This window comes from Sturnira hondurensis, unplaced genomic scaffold (genome assembly GCF_014824575.4).
Source record: "Sturnira hondurensis isolate 20B ecotype Veracruz unplaced genomic scaffold, ASM1482457v3 Scaffold0021354, whole genome shotgun sequence".
Taxonomy (NCBI): domain Eukaryota; kingdom Metazoa; phylum Chordata; class Mammalia; order Chiroptera; family Phyllostomidae; genus Sturnira; species Sturnira hondurensis.
Window position 1 is genome coordinate 18321023 of NW_028093985.1, and position 12793 is coordinate 18333815.

The 12793-nt window shown below is 39.0% G+C and overlaps 1 protein-coding gene across 1 annotated transcript in view; it reads right to left on the minus strand.

Annotated features, from left to right (window-relative positions):
• The window catches only part of KIAA0825 (KIAA0825 ortholog), a 391792-nt gene that overhangs the window by 94142 nt on the left and 284857 nt on the right, over positions 1-12793 (minus strand). The gene's annotated exons all lie outside the window — the stretch shown is intronic.

Genomic DNA, 12793 nt, shown 5'->3' on the forward strand with positions numbered 1-12793 from the left:
ACTCAAATCTGTCATTATACTGAACTCCAGACCCATATACTGAGTATCTACCTCAGACATTCCATAGGCACCTCAACCTCCATGTGCACCAAGCTGAAGTTGGCTTCTACAGTCTCTCTGAAACCAAATACTATCTTCTTCCCTGGGTGTTCATCTTAGTGAAGCATCTACTCAGTTGCCCAAGCTAGAAATCTTTGTCTCATCCCTGGAGCATATTTCTTCCCTCTCCCATGTCCAACCAGTTTCCAAGCTCAGAAATTTTTACTTCCTATTTCATAAATGTGTTCATTTCCACCTATTCCCACTGCCACTTTTCTAGTTCAGGGCACCATCATTTCTTTATAGAATGATCCTGGAAAGAAGTATTCCAAGTCATGAAATCCAAAGACCTACAGCCAAGATTGTTTTATCCAGCAAAACTTTCATTTAGAATGGAAGGACAGATAAAGTGCTTCTCAGATAATGTCAAGTTCAAGGAGTTCATCATCACCAAGCCCTTATTATATGAAATGTTAAAGGGACTTATATAAGAAAAAGAAGATGAAAAATATTAACAGTGAAAGGACAGCAAACACACAGTTATTAACAACCACACTTAAAACAAAAGTAAACCAAGAGGACAGCTAGATCAGGAGTGGAACCATAGAAATGAAGAACACATGGAAGGTTAGAAACAGGGGGGTGGGAGGGGGAGAAGAGGGGAGAAGGCACAGAAAATAGCATAGATGGTAGGCAGAAAATAGATAGGGGGAGGGTGAGAATAGTGGGGGAAATATAGAATCCAAAGAACTTGAGACACGTGGTTATAAACTAAGGGGGGGGGAGAATGGTGGGGGAGGGAGGGTGAGGGTGGAGGGGAATGAAGGGGGGGAATAGAACAACTGTAATGGTATAATCAATAAAATATATTTTAAAAAAAAGAATGATCCTAACAATATCCTATTTGGTTTCACCTATTTGGTTTAACATAGAAAATGGATCTGATTGATACATTTTACATTTTACAGAAGGAAGATCCTTCCAAACCATTTTTTGAAATTGGTAAAAGATCCTTTGCTCATTTCTAAATTGGATTGTTTGTCTTCCTGGTGTGAAGTTGTATGAGTTCTTTATATATGTTGGAGATCAAACCCTTGTCCGAGGTATCATTGACAAATATATTTTCCATGTAGTAGGTTCCCTTTTCACTCTGCTGGTGTTTTCTATAGCCATGCAGAAGCTTTTTAATTTGATGAAGTCTCATTTGTTTATTCTTTCCTTTGTGTCCCTTGCTCTAGGGGACATATCAGTGAAAATATTGCTGCATGGAATATCTAAAAATTTCCTGCCTATGTTCTTCTCTAGGACTTTGAGGATGTCATGACTTGTATTTAAGCCCTTTATTCATCTTGAGTTTATTTTTTTGTGTATGGCATAAGTTGGTGGTTGAATTTCACTTTTTTTTTGCATGTAGCTGTCCAGGTCTCCCAATACCATTTGTTGAAGAGGCTATTTTTATTCCATTTTATGCTCCTGCTCCTTTTGTTGAATATTAATTTACCATAGAGACATGGGCTTATTTCTGAGCTCTCTATTATGTTCCATTGGTCTATGTGTCTGTTCTTATACCAGTATCAGATTGTTTTGATTGCAGTCAGACACTTCTCCAAGGAGGACATACAGAGGGCCCAAAGACCTATGAAAGGATGCTCAGCATCACTAACCATCAGAGAGATGCAAATTAAAACCACAATGAGATACTACTTCACACCCATCAGAATGGCCATCCTTAAGAAATCAACAAACAACAAGTTCTGGCAAGATTATGGAGAAAAGGGAACCCTAGTGCACCATTGGTGGGAATACAGACTGGTGCAGCCACTTTGGAAAACAGTATGGAGTTTTCCCAAAAAACAAAAAATATAACTGCCTTTTGACCCGGCAATTTCATTGCTGTGATTATGCCCTAAGAATCCTGAAACACCAATTCAAAAGAACATATGCACCCCAGTGCCCACGGTGGTGCGATTTACAATAGCCAAGTGCTGGAGACAGGCTAAGTGCCCATTAGTAAATGAGTGGATCAAAAAACTGTGGTACATTTACACAATGGAATACTATGCAGAAGGAAAGAAGGAACCCCTACCCTTTGCACCAGCATGGATGAAACTGGGGAGCATTATGCTAAGTGAAATGAGCCAGGCAGTGAAAGACAAATACCATGTGATCTCACTTAGAAGTGGGACCTAATCAAGAAAACAAATAAGCAAGCAAAATAGAATCAGAGACATGGAAATAAAGAACAAACTGAGAGTAATCATAGGACAGAGGGAAGGAGATAATGGGGGAAAGAAGGGGGAGGGCCATTAAGGAACCTGGACAAAGACAATGGTGGAGTAGGGTGGAGGAGAATAATGGGGGGTGGAAATGGGGACAACTGTTACTGAACAATAAAAAAGTTTTTAAATGATAAAAGAGGAGATTGATAAATATGAGTATCTAAATTTAAAAAAAATCTCCTGAGTAAAATAACCAAATAAAATAAAAAGATAAATCATTAACTGGGAAAAATAGTTGCAATATATAGAGCAAATAATGTTGCTAGTCAATAAAGCCTTCCATAAATGTGTATCTAAAAGAAATATGAGCAAAGTCTGTAAGCAGCAAATATGCATAAAAATAAAACATGTCTGAAGAATCTGAAAATATGCTTAATATCACTCACTGTAAATGAATGCCAATTAAAATTAGATATTATTTTTACTTATCAGATTGAGAAAAATATTAAAATTTGAACATGTGGGGAAAATAGGCCCTACCATAACACTATTGATGCCTATATAAAATAGCAAAACCTCTTTGGAGGGAAATTTGGAGTATCTATTAAAATTTAAACATTTTTATCCATTTAAAATTTTAAATGTTTCCTTTAATTGGACATTATTACTCCTAGAAACATGTCCTTCAGAAGCACTGATGTATCTACATGAAGATAAATAAATGAGGGTGCTTATTACAGCATTAGTAGTGTTTGGCTAAGTAATATATAAAATCCATATTCTGAAGTATTACGCTAGAGTTAAAAAGACTAAGATGGATTTTCACCAGGTCATTTGAAAAATTCTTCATGTTATATTGGCAAGTAGAAAAAGATGCAGAACAGTTTGTATAGTGTGCTCTTATTTATGTAAAAAATGGTATATATGTATGTACGCATAAATAGAAACTCAGAAAAACCCAATGTGAGATGTTCATAGCAGTTGCCATCGGAGAGCACTTTTAGGCCGGTACATGTGCTAGTTTTTCAATAACTAAAAACAGCTATGTATAAACACGACAAACATTGTCATGCCATTCTCACCTTAAAAAAAATGTAATGTCTCCTAATCACCATTAGGATAACATTCAAGTTCCTCGACAAAGCTTGGACACTTAAAACTGGGACTCGGCCTCATAGTGATCACTTCTCTTATTACCCTCTTCTCTCAAACTCTGCCTCTGGTCACAACGGAGATCTCAGTTCCTCAAAGGCACTGGACACAGTTCCTTCTGCCTTCTTCACCTTTTCCTAGCTACTACACCTTCATGCTTCAGAACGCAGCTTGAAAGTCTCTTTGGCCAGGAAGGCTCCTCTGATCTGTCTATCTCTATTTTTAGCACTTAACAAACTTAACATGTAATTGTTTATCTTTTTTGCCACTAGACCACAAGCCCCATGAGGACAGGCACCATGCCCCTCTTGCTCACAAAATCGCAGGGATTAATACAATGCCTGGCCTTTGAATAAGTGGTTGTGTATGACAAGAAGGAATTAAAAGAGATTATATACATATTTACATATTAATTAAAAAATTGTTAAGTAACTACAATTTGGCTGATCTTTAGTAGCAATTTTCGAAATAAAAGAGAAAATGAATAATAAACTGAAAGTGGGTAGTTTGGAGTGTAAAAACACACACTTGCTCAGAATACTTACAACCATATAACAATAGTCAAGAAATGTCTAAATATTGATCAAGGGGTTAAAAAAAAGTATGGAATATGGGAATGAACAGAATGGGAAGGGATAGATTAAGGGGAGATTTCTTGGTGAGGTTTTAACTTAATCTTTAATGAGGTAATAATGGGAAATAGGGGTGAAGGCTTTCCAAGTTGAGGGCAAGAATATAAACAAGAGAATCAGGGGACGGGGGATGCAGTTCCCAACACAGGTGCTTTGTTTCTGCCCACAGGGAGACTCGACCTTCTCCTCTCTACGACTTGGTAAGGACTCCGTTTCCGACCTGGTCTAGAGTAGCTATGCTCTCCAGAAATGGACACGGGGAAACATACTAGAGGTGGTTCTCAGTGGCCTGTGTGTAACACCTTGGGATAGAAACATTATTGCCAGAGTTTTACATGTCCAACTTTCAGGAAAATATTATTAAGTTCTAGTCCAGTAGGTGCCTCAGAACTCTTAAAAGAAATATGAAAAGCAAGCTATCCAATCAGAGAAAATAGCATAGGAAGACTTGCTTGCCTTTCTCATCCAGCTGCCATGATACCAACAACCTCTGGTTTACTTTTTTCCCCTTCCATTCCAGTGCCCAAGTCCTCAAAGATATTTTCTCTCAGTGGTCTGTCATGTTGGTCCTTTTCATTCCATCTCCACGGTTGCCGTTTGAATGTAAGTGCTCACCACTTCTTGTCTGGAGAACTTCTTGACTTTTAACTTCATTCTTTCCCACTTAAGATCCATTCTCCTCCATGTCTGCCAGAATATATTCCTGTGCTTGACACTCATTCCTAGTCCATATGTTTTCCCTGTCAGTGATCACCTGCTCTCCTTTCTTCAACTATCACCTGTACACTATCGACTCCCACACTTATGTTTTAGACCTGACCTTGCTCCTGAGTTTCCAAGAGGAAACTCTGCATATCCCCAAACAAACTTGTTCTCTTTCTCCAAGAGCTTTTTCTCCATATGTCTCATCTTCTTAATACCACTACCTTGATCTGAGGGGGTGAAGCTACAAGCATTAAATATTTTTTTTTTGCTTTTCCCACAATTACTTAAAGTATTTTACCAATTCTTCTTCCAAAGCTTTCCCAAACTGTTCCCTTTTCATGCCTGCTGCACTGAAGGGATTCCAGCCCTCAGAAATCTTTTAGTCTTCGGTTTTCCAGGCCTGCAGTACCTCCCCCTCTGGGCAATCCACTGATCTGCCACGGCAGCCTCACAGTAAGTCCCCAAAGCCTTTTCAGAGCGTAGGTTAAGGGATTATGCTCCCTGAACCCAGTCGACATTCCAGTCTTACTGCCCATCACATTTCCCATGTTTCCTTTCCCATCATAATGAACCACATTCTCTATTTTAGAACAGTGTCATTTTTTCCCACAGATCTGTCTCTCTCTTTGCTAGCACGATTTCCTCAGTCCAGCATATGCCTTCCCTTTTTCTAGCTGGCCAACTCCTATAACTCTTTTCACTCCATCTCATAACTCATCTCTCATATGCAGTTTTTTCTCTTTGCCCCCAAGTTGAATTAGTTGATTGCTCCCCTGCATTCTGATAACACAGTTCAGGACATGTATAGCAATGTGCTGTGACCAGCTATTGCTATTAGGACCACCAGTACTACATGATCAAGCACAAAGCTGGTTCACTGGCTAAACTAGGAGTTCCATGGTGAAAATATGAGTTTTGTCTCCTCCAGGGCCTCACACAGTCTTTGCTACCTGGTAATCACTTCATACATGCGTGTGCAATGAATGAATCAATCAATGTGTGTGGAATAAACAATGCCTCCTATTATTGCTCTGTTTTCCTCCATCAAAGTGAACTTTGTCAGAATGGCAGTTGAAGAACTCTTTCAAATTGTCTGCTCCTTCCTCAATATCACTTATTTTTCATGACTCAGAAATAGTGCTCTGTGCCTCACGTGGGTTGTAAATATCCTTTACTTGCTTTTATAGCTACCATATTTTTCAGACCATAAGATGCACCTAGGTTTTAGAGGAAAATAGAAAAAAAATTTTTGAAGCAAAAAGTGTGGTAAAATATTTAATAACATAAATAACATAATATTTCTCCAATATAAATGTAAACAGAACTCAACAGCAGCATTAACAACCATTATTCCTCTCAAACTTTTGCGGGGGGAGTGCATCTTATACAACAAAAAATAAGGTACTTCTGAACTTCTGCTTCTTTATTTCTCCTACTTGGAAAGGGTTCTACCTCTCCTGATCATATAAAGTTTCTGAGTACATCCCTTTCAACTTAGGAACTCCAAAATGCCCTGCATTTCATGCAGGTTGTGTACTGGTTTGCATTCTCCTAGATCCACACCATATTTATGATGTGATTCATCACATACATGGCCTCTTACACACACACACACACACACACACACGTATATTTTTTCTAAAGTCTGACCATATGAAATTGACAATAGTCAAAGTTTTGCATCTACAAAAGTGGCAATTTCATTTGGTTCAACTCAATTATAAACTTTTTGAGGGCAAGCTACTATGTTATAAAAGTTTTTGTGTTTTTCATGGGTATGATTCTAGGCAGACAGTAGGCCAGAAGTTTTCAAAGCAAGCTCTGCGGACCCCTATAGGCCCCAAAGATCCTTTTCTGAGTCACCAAAAATCAAAATACTTTTCATAATAATATTAGTATTATTTGTCTTTTTCACTGTGTCAAAACTTGCACTGATAGTGCAAAAGCAATGGTAAGTAAAGTGACTGGTGTCTTTGCACAAACCAATGTAACAGCATAAAACTTTACTAGTGCTCATTGTATTCTCCATTGCTATGCACTTGTATTACAAAAAAAAAAGCCAGTCTAACTTAGGGATGTTCTTGATGAATCAGTAAAAATAATCGATTTTATGAAATCAAGACCCTCGAGTTTACATCTATTTAATATTCTGTGTGATGAAATGGGAGGTGCATGTAATGTGCCCCCACTACGGACGGGAGAGCAACGGCTGCCCTGGGCAGCACTTGTGCGTTGAGTTGCAGGCTCAACTAGCCACCTTTGTCACAGAACACCATTTTTACTTGAAAGAACAATGGATAGATATCTGACAGATATCTTCTCAAAAATGGACAAAGTGAGATAGCTATTTCAGGAAAAGCAACTGACAGTATTTGTTGCCAATGATAAAATTCAAACATTCAAGCAAAATCAGAATTTTGGAAAATTGTGTCTGCCACCATAAGCTTGACAGCTTCTTAATATTTAATGATTTTCTGATGAGATCGGAGGTGATATTAACGATGATAATTTTTTGATATTGTATAGAGAAAAGTGTTAACATTTGAAATCTGTATAACTCAGCAAACCATTTTTCCCAAATGAACAACACATGAAGTTGCTAAATGTTACATGATAAAAGATCCACTTGAAGTCCAAGATATAGTTTCAGATTTCACAATGCAGCTAACCTTTAAGAAGCCACCACTTGGTGAGTTTTGGTATAGTATTAAAAAGAATATCCACAATTATCTGAAGCGGTAATAAAAATATTCATATGTATCTGTGTGAAGTGAGATTTTTCCCCCATTTACTTCAAAGCAGAGCAATATATCGAAACAAATTCAGTGCAGGAGCAGGTGTAAGAATCCATCTGTTTTAAACCAGACACTAAAGAGATTTGCAAAAATATAAAACAATGCCACTTTCACCACTGTTTTTTTTTTTAAATACAGTTTCATAAAACCTGTTAGGTTAATATGTACTGGTTTGTTACTTCCAAGAGAACTAACAAATATTTTAAACACTTCTCAGTTTTAATTCCTAATATAGTAAGTATTAGTAAATTCACATAAACAAAAGCTCTTTGGGGTTTCCAGTAAAGTTTAAGCTACAAAAGTGTCCAGAGATCAAACATTTGAGAACCACTGCTGTAGGTGCATAACAAACGTCTGGTGAGCTAGTGAACAGTGAAGGAACACAAAGGAAACGAGGAAGGTTGTGATTCTATAAGCCTAGTTACATGACCAGGGGTTCACTTTTGTGGGCTGCCTGAAGTACTTGGTTGTTACTGTACGAATGAGGATTAAATCCTACTCGGTTTCAGAAAGCAATGAGGTGTTCCATCATAGACAAGCCAAATGAACCTGCTTTAAAAGGAAGCAGGACTAATTACTCTTGAAAAATTCCAAATAAAAATTCCTAATTCATGAAAGAAATGCCTCCCTCACATTGCACTGGTTCTAAATATCAGACAAGATTTTTCAGACCTACTTTTGGACTTCGCTTACATTACTTTAGAAAACGCGCGTTATGAATACAACGGCTGGGTATCTTCCTGGGAGGCTGGGTCTCCAGCGCACAATGCTGGAATGCGGCCAGTCCTACTAGCATCGTGCTGCGCTGTCACAACACCACCCCTCTGGGCGGGGTGGTGTGGGAAACGGATGGCAGAGGAATACTCAAGCAGCTGCTGCACAGTGAAGTGAAGTGGGGCAACCACAAGGGGAGGGGGCAAGAGCAACACTTCAAAGGAGCACTGAATTACAATGTCAAAAACATGTGGCAAAGTTATTGACTGCCGAGAACCCACGGCAACGACAGACTGGCCTGCTATGCCACAAATAGAAACAGGGTGGCTCTCTCTGAGCGAAGGCATTGGGCCAAAAGAGACTAAGAGGCAAATAGCAGCTGCAGCCCCATATCAAAGGAGAATCTTTATAATGCATTCGACGAGAAAAGGATTGTTGGTCATGCTCCGCTTATCTATTCAGCCACACCTGCACAGATAGCTACCAGGAGCCCAATTTTGAAAAATGAAGCACTCTGATGAATAAATGGCATCCTTCTTTCCTGAGAGTTCCCTTCACACTGTATTTATGCCTCTTATGCCATAAATTGCTCTCAGCCTGGCATTCTAGTTTTACTTGAACGAACTTGCTTCTTCCATATTAAGTATAAACTTACTGAAGACCACTTACCCCATAACACACTGCCACTTACACAGTGGGTGCTCAATAAATACTTGTTGAATAAATTCCATCTAAAAATAGCAAAAAGGCTAACATGGTGAATAATATTAATATGTACAATAGTAATACTTCATCAATATTGTGAAATATTCAAAAACCTGCTGCTGCATCCTTATTTTTCTGTTGGTTCATCCAACAAATATTTACCAAGCCCTGACCACATTCAAGGTTAATGTGCTATATGACGATGATATTAAGGTGACAAAGACATGGAGAACAAAGAGAGTTAGGAAAAAAACCAGATCAAATTTCACAAAAGATATACACAAGGAGAAGAACGTGTTAGGCTTAGTTTACCAAGGCTCCAAGGATGAGTAACCTGTTGTGTCTATAAAATAAGGTAGCTGGTGCAGAATAGAAAAAAATGCACCAGAAGAATGCGGTCTGCCCATTTATTGAGCCACAGCTGGAAGCGTCAGCTCAGCTGAGAAAGAGCTCACTTTGGAATTCACAAGTGCTCACAAGCTTCATGTTTCATATAGGAACTATAAAGAACAAGATCAGTTAATATTGACATATATAACAGAAAAGGTTTGTGAAGTTCTCTTTTGCAGTTTTTGGGGTTTTTTTTCTCTGTTGATGTCATGTGACAACGCAGACTCAGAGATGTCAGAATTACAGGAAGGGATGGGATGGAGCATGGAATACCACTTAAAAAAGGAATCAACAAAACAAACAAGGGAGCAAAACAGAACCAGAGACATGGAAATAAAGAACAAACTGACAGTGACCAGAAATAGAGGAGGAAGATAACGGGGGAAGAAGGGCAAGGGTCAAATGTGGGAGGTGAGAGGTAAGCAGAGCAGGGGAGAGTCATGGGGGGAAAATGGGAACAACTGTAACTGAACAATAAAAAAAAAAAGGTCCAGGTTTCAGTTATGTAATTTTGAAAAAGTCACAACCCACCTGGGCCACATCTTTAAAGTGAAGACCCACCAGGTCTTCACTTTTAAGGGGTTAAAATGAAGAAATATTTAGATGCTGTCATCCATATCATACAACCTTTTGTGGTTTTCTGCAATACTTAGTATCAGATGCTGTGCTTCATTTGGACCTACATGGTGGGCAGCGTGCACGATAGTTCTTGATGGCCCCTGTTTGCTGCTATTCACACTTCCGTGTCCTCACTAAGTAGTTAGGAACTGGATCCCGCACAGCCATATACACAACCGGTACATGGTCGACTATTAATATGACATGAATGAACTATCTTCCTCATCCTTAGAAACTGCTGGGTGACTGGCCCTTCAGGACCCTTTTGGTCATATGAATGTCAGTGGAAAAGAAAGTAACAGGATTTGCAAGCAATATGACAATTTAATTAGTTTTGTTACAAAGTCAAAGATTATTTATTGACACCATCATATAATCACCTGAATTTACATTTATCCGTTCATTTTAACAACATAATTATTGAGTACACATTATTCTAGGTACTGACATAGTTAATATGTGAATGAAGAGGCAAGTTTCCTGCCCTTAAGGATCTCATAGAATAGGAAGTGTTAGCATTATATGACAGTTACAATGTGACTGGTCAGGAATGGTTCTTTTATATGCTAGAGCCAGAAAGCCCAACTCTCACCAACTAAAAAAAAAAACTAATTAACTAAGATAACAAAGCAGCAATAGAACTTTGAAGAATGACAGGGAACCACTGTCTTGACTCCAGTTTAGTTTCCTTTGGGTTAGCTTCATCTTCAGACAATTCCTCCCTTGCAGAAAAAGGGAGCTCATTCATGGGTTGCATCCTTTCAACAGAAAAGGAATCAGAGCCTTAGAATGCAGTATTATTAGCCTTGATCTGGCTGATGTGGATCATGTGCTCAATGCTGAACCAATTTCAGAGGCTAGAGGGATCAAATGCACTGACTGGCTCAGCCTTCAGCACACTTTCCTTTACCTGAGGCACACAGGTGAGGGGGGAGTGATTTCCCAAAGCTGAGCCAGAGTACTGTCACCTCAAAAAGAAGGTGACACTGGGCTGCCAAAACAGCAATGTCCTCTAACTAGGGATATACATGCTTGACAATATATTGAAGAAACTGTCTCTGAACACCTTGTAGAGATGGACGATACACTAGCCTAAGCATTTGTCAAGATTTAAGAGACGCTGACAGGAAGCTGCTAATCTACAAAGGGGGATAGGAAGATATATAGATAAAACACAGAGCGCTCCTCTGCCCCCTGGAGAGTTGTGTGAGTGGAGTTCATTTCCTATTGTACCATTCAGGGAAGCCCCCCCAGTGGAGGTGGCCTTTGAAATGACCTCAGGAGAAGGGTGGGCTGGACTTATGTGCCCTAATACAATCTCATCATAACCTAAAGTAATATAGTTTTTCCTTGCTTTGGAATACCCTTTAAATAGCAATATTATCTTGTGTTAAAAAATATATGGAGAAATGGTGCCTACCTTAAACTCAGGGCCTAGCACATTGCTGGCTCTCAAAAAATCTTAGTTGAATGAATAGATAAATAAACGTCTGAATGAACAAATACTATTGGCAACATGTTAATGGGTAATAGATGAGATTCCCGTGGTCATGTAATGTCAATTTAAAAGCCATCACTAAACCATGTCTACGACAAGTTGTTTCTCTCCAGGTTCCTGTGGAGCCACCTTGCTCCCTCAGGTAGCCCTCCGGGGCTCGTCAGTAGCATCCTTTGCACAGCTCACATTGTGTGTAATGAATTCCAATCTGGCATCCACCACACCTTCGGTCTTTCAGCATAAAACAAAGTGCAGCTTCCCCCACAGAGCGTCCTGATTAAACAAATTAACTATGGTGCTGCCTGCAAATACACGCACTGGAGTGCAGGAAATGAATAGATACAATGGCCAAGTCTGTATTTAATTTTAATTAAATTTCATTCTGTAGCTCAATTAATCCACATCTCCAAATGTCAGCAGGACTGAGGCACATGGAATGACATCTGCTGCACCGCACAGGACTATAAAACCTCCACTGCGTGCTAGGTCTCTGGAAGCACACCAGGAAAAATGAAATATCTTTATTAAGTGTGTAGCAATGTATAGAAGTCTAACTCAGAGTCTAATGAAAGAACATAAACTGGGGAAGAAAATTAGACAGAGAATGTGACTGGTTATGGGCATGGCAAGTATTGTTCAATATCCTGCCTTGTGTAATTTATTGTTTTAAAGTTACATTGGGCTCCATAGCCATTTCCTTTAATATTTACCTAGTGGGCTTCCCAACTGCCCAGGTTGTATTTTTTTTTAATGGACACAGATTTCTTTCCTGAGAAAAGGGGATTGATGGAGTAAAGGTGATTTTTCTACATAGAATATGGGAAAGATCATATCTGCTATGCGAGGCCATTTGTCACGGGAAGCCAGAGGTGTCGCGGGAAGGGCGTGGGGTTTGACAAGCCCAGATGAACATTTTTGTTCTGCCACTTATACATCAGATTAGAAGGTTAAAGAAAACTCCAGGTATCAGTAATTAGTGAGGCTGTTCTCAACTTGACAAGGACTAGTTTGGTGAAATGTCTGTGTAGTATTTTTAGAAAACACCAGTGTGAACATTATTTTAGATGATAAAAAATAGATAAATCTTATTAAAATCAATGTGTTTAGCATTATGGGCAGGTTGTTGGGCTAGACCTGGAGATGTGATGATGAATTAGAAGTGGCCCCATCTCTGGAGAAGGGAGAGATAAAAGTAAAAATAATTAAAATAAACTCTGACTAATTTCTATTAAAGGGAAAGCCCAGGTAATTAGGGGAGCCCTTGGGGAATGCAGAAAGCCTGGGGGATGGGTGCTTGTCTCCTTCAAAATGGCCCTGAAGGATGAA